The sequence below is a fragment of the Strix uralensis genome, unplaced genomic scaffold (assembly GCF_047716275.1).
Source record: "Strix uralensis isolate ZFMK-TIS-50842 unplaced genomic scaffold, bStrUra1 scaffold_458, whole genome shotgun sequence".
NCBI classification, from domain to species: Eukaryota; Metazoa; Chordata; class Aves; order Strigiformes; family Strigidae; genus Strix; species Strix uralensis.
The window spans coordinates 330-7797 of NW_027437052.1; the positions used below are offsets into that span (position 1 = coordinate 330).

At 41.8% G+C, this 7468-nt stretch overlaps 1 long non-coding RNA gene across 1 annotated transcript; it reads right to left on the reverse strand.

Annotated features, from left to right (window-relative positions):
- Nucleotides 1-851: 851 nt before the first annotated feature.
- Nucleotides 852-6476, reverse strand: LOC141938945 (uncharacterized). The gene is made up of 2 exons (XR_012627439.1): nt 6373-6476; nt 852-4347 (listed from the first exon to the last, which is right to left on the reverse strand). It is a non-coding gene; the product is annotated as an uncharacterized LOC141938945 (long non-coding RNA).
- Nucleotides 6477-7468: the final 992 nt, after the last annotated feature.

Below are 7468 nucleotides of genomic sequence, written 5' to 3' on the forward strand. Positions count from 1 at the left end.
ACCACTATTTCTCCATTTGGTTAGAGTCACTTCTATGGGACTCCAAGCATGAGGAAGGAATAAGAAGACCTCTGCCTCAGTTCCTTCATTTAGGCCAGTTTTGGAGTACAAGAGAAAAGGATTGAAAGTACATAATTTTATCCCAAGAAAGAGGGGAGGTAACTAGGGACCAGATCCTTCTATGTCATATTTCAGAAGCCACTGTGTTCAAGTGTGGCATGAAGCACATGTTGCCCTCTTCCTCTTAATGATGCCCCCCCCCCCCGCAAATCAGTTCTGAGCCAAAAGATATTATTACTCATCAGTACATACATGCTAAGCTCTTTTGGGCCATGTAATTATGTCTGCTATTCTCCACAATGGCATTAAAAACATGCTACATAATCATTACGGCACTTGAAGTAGCTGAAGAAAAAGCACACTGGGAAAAAAGTCAGTGCCATCCTTCAACTCCACAAAGTCAGCAAGCCAGCCATGCTCTGCAGGCAGTGCAGTGCACCACACTATCTTGACCCCATTTGTGCCCTGTGTGCTATCTGTGCCATGGTTTTTATCCTCCATGCACAAATTTTACAACTAAGAAAACTGTGCCTCATGGTACAACAGAGCCACATCTTAAAAACAGGATCAGCTTGTACACAACATGAAGAATCAGGATAACAATTAATGAAGACTAAAAGGATATTTACTAATTTCATCTCCTCATTCACCTGTCCGTGAGGATCTAAACACACAGCTAAGAAGCCTTTTCCTGTTCAGTGGTGCCACAGAACTTATAAAACCTGCATAAGATCTTGAGCTGTGGGTTGTTATAAGTAGATTTCTCAAACTGATGTGAGTCAGAGCCAATCAAAATTTCAATTGTTTACTTAGCAAGCGGCAACAAGCAAAACAGCGCTGGGCGGCCGGGGAGTCCTTGCTCCACCAACGGCGCGCACTCACTTCCCGAGGGTCCGTCTCTTTTATATCCTCCGCCTTCCGGTATCGGGTCTCTCTGAGAGGTGTACCCGGCGTCCGCGCACTTTGCAGCTAGGGGGTCGCTCCATCCGGGTCTTCCTCGCGTCACCAATTCCTCGTATTTCCTGCTTTCCTGAGAGTGGCTCACAAAGCTTTTGTTTATATCTTACAGAGTATAGACATCACCCCTTTGTCCTTCTTCCCTTTGTCTTTCTCCCCTTTGTCCTTCTTCCCTTCTCCCTCTTTTCAGTCTTTTGCACAATAGGAGTCCTTGCTTCAGCATTTCAACTTAATAAGCACTTGCAGTCAGTTAGTCGTTACACAGTGTAATAGTTAAGTTTAAGCTTAGGCTTACATAGTTTATGGAATAACATGTCACAAGCTCCCAGTATCTTTAATGGAATTTGATGAACAAACAGTTTACTGTCTATCACAATCCCCCCTTTTTCTTTTTATCATTTTGTTCATCAAATTGTTGCAATTTTTGTTGACTTAACAGGAGAGTTGTTTTTTTGTTTTGTTTTTGTTTTTTTTTAATTTAAAGTCATCATCTAATTGGTCGTTTTTGGTTTTAATGAGTATTGGACGGGTGACAGACATCAGATATGTTACCCGCTGCATCATTTTCCAAGTTATGACATATAATATTATTGACAAAGTTAAACTGATCAAAATTAATATCAAGAGAACCACAATGGAGGTGACACAACTTATTCAAGATGTCTGTAGCAGTAGGTGACCATCCAAAAAGGGTGTTCCACCAGTTATGTTCTGCATTCTTTTTGCTCTTTCCAAGACTCGGTGTATTTCTTCCACATTGTGATGAACAGTTATTAGTTGTTTTTTTTTGTTTTTTTTTTTTTTTTGTCCGTTTTCTCTAACTTGCTCTAAAATTTCAACTAAGTCTTTGTGTTGAAGTAACTGCTTAACCAAAGTGAGATTCATTCCAATGGGTGTAGGTTGTAGATTATGTATTAACGTATAATTGGATTGCAGGAGTTGGTGAGACATGACCGGGGCTAAATAGGAAAAGTCACATTCGATTATCTTTGTGAAATTGTAAATACAGAGATTTGAATAATTTTTAGTCTCTACTATGACCTTGTCTACGGTTAAGAATTCACAAACCGTCCTCTAACATACACAACCTTTGCCGATATATATGAGTACTGTTTTAGGACTTTCATTGGGATGGACCTCAAAGTGGTAAATATTTTGTTCGATATCTAAACAAATATCTTGTGCCTCAATTGCATTGCCTTCACAAATAATTCCTTGTTGTCCTCGCACAATGCAAGGTTCTAAATTGACGGTTTGTCATTTTTCGTTTACTTTTCGGGCCCATACTCTATGCTCAGAAGGATAGAGTATGGTCCCGTTGTGATTTAGTTTTAATGAAATGACAGGGTAAATTTGGTATATGGTGGTATTATGAACAGTGAGTACAAAGGCAGTAGCTGCATTTGTGATGGGGTCATAGGTAAAGTTTACCAGATTCCACCAGGATTGGAGTTTCCTTTCAAAATCAGTGGTACTGTCCCAAATTATTCTCCGAATTTCAGTAGGGAGGGTTCCTTCTTCATCTTCTTTTATAATTGAAGCAGCTACCGACTGCATCCATATTTGGGCCTGGATGCAGCTGAGAGCCAAAGATAGGTTATTTTGGAGTATACCAAGTGTACCTGTAATCAATTCGTGATCTTTTATATTTACCTTTTCCCCTTTTGGTAATATATTTGACAACAGCTACTGATTTGTCCCCAAAGCCAATAAGGCAGATTACAAAGGTTGTTGTAAATTAGTTAAATTATTAACCGAGGTTGTCAATTTGTTCATTATTACCTCCGAGTCAATATTATTTAAAACTCCTAATCCTGTTTCCAAAACGCCGGTTAAGTTTCTCTGTATTCTTTTCATAGGAGGAGTTCGTTTTTGTAGCCAGGTTGTCCAACCTTTATAAGAGGTTTTTAGGAAAGGTGAACAGGTTGGTTGAATATTTGAAACATTATTTTGTATCAGCAATTCAACTTATTTGAGAGACCACGCCGGGTTAAATAACATTTGTTGTTGACCTGTATTTCTAATTGCATATGGTCCGATTCCAAAGATTCTTGGGTTAAACACGGCAGTTGGTTGTGTTGGAACAGTATGAGTAGGAGTAGTTATAGTTTCCTCCTGTATGTTCAGTGGGAATCGGAAAGATACAACCTGGTCTCCTGACCTGGTTCCCCCCAAACAAACTATGGACACTGGTTGGGTTGCAGTAAATGCATACCAACAGATCTCAGTCTCACAACGGGTTTGCGTTATTTTAGATCCCGTCTTGTCTCTTATAACGATTTGAGTCAAAGGGGGCTGACGGGTTATCACACTTACATTGAATGTTCTGCAGTCTATTTGTATCTCATCTCCTTTTTTAGTTGTCCAGGTATGGGATGAATTTTCCTATTTATATGTTTGGAGTGTTCGGTTATTATTTAATATGGTGGTTGTCAACCTCATCCCATACAAATTTGTACCCATACTTCCCGTATGTCCATAATAAGTGTCTGACCAGGGTCATGGTATTAGGTTAGTTAGGGTATGTTCAAAAGGCTGGTGGGATTCTATAGATTTATGTAGCTTCTCTTATATATATATATTTTTTTTTTTTTTTAATCAGGTTGTTTGGCACTCCTATCTGGCCCTTCCCTCTCAGAGGTCTTTTTCTCCTCAGAGTAGGGTAGCAAAGTTTTCCCCACTTCAGTACGTCTCTGCCTCCTCTGCCTACTCTGTTGCTTAGAGCAGCAGGGTGTTCCATCTTCTCGGCAGCAGCCGTATTCTTCAGGGGTACGCTTACCTCTGCTCCGGGACACGTAGGCCTCCTAGTTTTTAGTTTTGACTTCGGGTCCACGGCAGGGGACCCAGGGGATCTGCTTTCTACAGATCACCCTTAGGATCTGAGGGTGATATTCAGTAGGCCAATTAGGGTGAGTGCACTCTATTTCGGGATTTATCCCTTTGGTAAATATGTCCCACCAAATTTTCGAATCCTCAATTATTTTTCCCGTTTTTACTCCAATTTTTAGGGCCTGATTAGTTAATCTTCGTTCTCGTTGATAACACTGTTCGCAACTAGACCGAAGATTTATTCCATGTGCATTATGAACCCACCAGTCTTCTTTACATACATTGCACTTTATGCAGATAAAGGGAAAACAAATACAAGTTTCAACTGGACAAAATATTAGGGTCTCACTCATCGAGTCCTTCGTAGGTTCTTTCAAGTTTTCCGAAGGGTGACTCGTAGATCCCCAGGAGGGCTGGTCACTTTCCAGGTCGGATCCTGTATAAGTCCCTTTATGCGACTTGCGTGTGTCCACCCCTTCTCAGCAGTCCGAACAGCAGTTTCTGTAGTGATAAGAGCAACGTAGGGTCCTTCCCAACGGGGAGGTCAAAGAAGATTCTTTCCATGATTTGATTAGTACTTTATCTCCTGGTTGGATTTGATGCATGGCCACATCCAATGGAGGCCTTTGTACTACCATCCCCCGGGCCTGCAGTTGTTTTCCCCTTGCCATTAGCTGTATCAGATAGGATTTTATCTTTAGTTCTTCAAGTTGGGGGTGATCTGGTGGTATTTCTAAATCATAGGGCATCCCATATAACATTTCGAAGGGAGAAATACTTACATCGGTTCGGGGTTGAGTTTTGATATTTAACAATGCTAAAGGGAGACACTTTATCCATGACATTTTGGTTTCTAACATCAACTTGGTAAGGTGGGTTTTTTTGGTGTGGTTTTTTTTTGTTTGTTTTTGTTTTTTCTTCATTCATACGTTCAACTTTTCCTGAGCTCTGCGAGTGCCACGGGGTATGGTATTGCCACTGTGTACCTAGGGCAGCCAAAGTCTCTTTGGTTACTCTAGATACAAAATGTGGACCCCTATCTGAGTCTATTGTTTCTATTGTTCCATACTGAGGTATAACTTCTTCAAGTAGTATCCTTGTTACTGTGTGAGCTGTGGCTCGAGCTGTGGGAAAGGCTTCTACGAATTGGGTTAAATGATCTATAATTACTAGTAAGTATTTATACCTCCCCACCTTTGGTAATTCGGTAAAGTCTATTTGTATTCTTGCAAAAGGTCTATGAGCCAATTCTCGCCCCCCATATACTCGTTTTCTTATTTGATGTTTATTTACTTTTTGACAAACGAGACATTCTCCTATCACTCGTATGGTTATATCATATATCCCAATGCACATGTATTTAGTTGCAAATTGATCCACTAATGCCTGAGTTCCCCAATGAGTGTTTTTATGGAATTGCTGCATTATCTTGGTAGCTATGGGTTTTGGGAGAACTTCTCGGCTATCCGGGAGTTCCCATTTTCCATTAGCTTTCTGTTTAATCCCCATTTGATTTAATTCTGCTTGTTCTTGAACAGTAAAGCTTAAAATTTCATAGGATTTTCCATGGAAAAAGCACTACTTAAACCCTGGTCTTTCACATACACATTCTATGCCGTCTACCCTGAAATCGTCCCAGCAAGCATAACAGGGGAGGTAATTATCTCCACAATTAACACACCGCTTTCTGGCCTCTATCGGATCATCCAAGTGCAGTGCTAATAGCGCTGCTCTCTTTGCCTCTTGATCAGGAAGGTTATTCCCCCGTACTAAAGGATTTAGCCCCCTCTAGTGTCCCTTTAAGTGTACTACCGCAATTTCGCTGGGCCCTCGTATAGCTTGCAAAATTTGTGATATTAACTCCTGATGTACTAGGTCCTTCCCCCGAGAATTGATTAAGCCTCTCTCTTCCCATATTTTTCCAAAGGTATGTACTACTCCGAAGGCATATCTAGAATCGGTATATATAGTTCCCACTTTTTCTTTTAGTAATTGTAAAGCCTTTACTACTGCATATAATTCGCATGCCTGTGCATATTCACTTTCCTCCAAACTAAAGGGTTCCTTTGAATTGACATAAATGTTTAAGGCTTGACAGACCCACTCTTCAAAGGACCCAAAAAAACCAGGCCAATAGAGATGGTCGCCCCTGATTTGTTTCCCTCCCCAAACCTCCATACAATAATAAATCATTTCTACTTTGTCCTTACCCCGCCTAGAGGGGTAATTTTCCCAATGGTTTAACATTAAGCCTAAAGGGCTATCTGGTGGTATCTGGGGGTACCTCACCTTGGGTCCCACACCGCCCATGGGATCAGAAGGCTTGCTCTTCTTCTGCCCCATCTTCCGGAGCGCCTTCACAAACTCACACAATTCGTTTTTCCCCCTTTTTGTGACCCAGTCCCTTGCGGGATATGGGAAATGCACTACCGAGGGGTCCGCACTCGTTTCGCCCTGCTGGGCGTCTCACACACCACGCTCCGGGAAACCCAACCCCAACCGAATGGATAACCGGCCTACACTCACGCAACCCTGCGTCTTCGTCCGGGGCTTCGTGCACAAAGATTACGGGGTTACCGGTGTTCTTTTGCTTGTTGCCGAGTTTTGGAGTTCGTCGGTAGAGGGTGTGATAGCACTCAGCTGGGGCCGCTGAACTCAGCGGGGCGCGCTCCCCGTATGGGGCTTCCCACCAGATTGCCTCTATCCGAGTCACGGCACCAATTTTGTTATAAGTAGATTTCTCAAATTGATGTGAGTCAGAGCCAATCAAAATTTCAATTGTTTACTTAGCAAGCGGCAACAAGCAAAACAGCGCTGGGCGGCCGGGGAGTCCTTGCTCCACCAACGGCGCGCACTCACTTCCCGAGGGTCCGTCTCTTTTATATCCTCCGCCTTCCGGTATCGGGTCTCTCTGAGAGGTGTACCCGGCGTCCGCGCACTTTGCAGCTAGGGGGTCGCTCCATCCGGGTCTTCCTCGCGTCACCAATTCCTCGTATTTCCTGCTTTCCTGAGAGTGGCTCACAAAGCTTTTGTTTATATCTTACAGAGTATAGACATCACCCCTTTGTCCTTCTTCCCTTTGTCTTTCTCCCCTTTGTCCTTCTTCCCTTCTCCCTCTTTTCAGTCTTTTGCACAATAGGAGTCCTTGCTTCAGCATTTCAACTTAATAAGCACTTGCAGTCAGTTAGTCGTTACACAGTGTAATAGTTAAGTTTAAGCTTAGGCTTACATAGTTTATGGAATAACATGTCACAAGCTCCCAGTATCTTTAATGGAATTTGATGAACAAACAGTTTACTGTCTATCACACCTGTCTTGACTGATAACAAGGACCAAAATATTGTCTGTAATGAAGTTAAAACTCCTTATATCACTATTCATCATCAGTAGCAGAAATTAGCTTTGTGTTATTAAAGCTGAGGATCAAAAGTCCCATTCAAAGAAGTAATGGTAATTATAGTAAAAATAAGGTAAAAAGCAGCTTTCTGGAAGTAAAAATTGGTAAGATGTCCCTAGCACATAAATGCAAAGAAAGGAGAAAAAAAAGGAACTTACAGCTGTGACAGGACCAGTTACTGAGAGCTCAGCTTCATCATTCACTCCTAGAGCTTTCTGCTAAAGA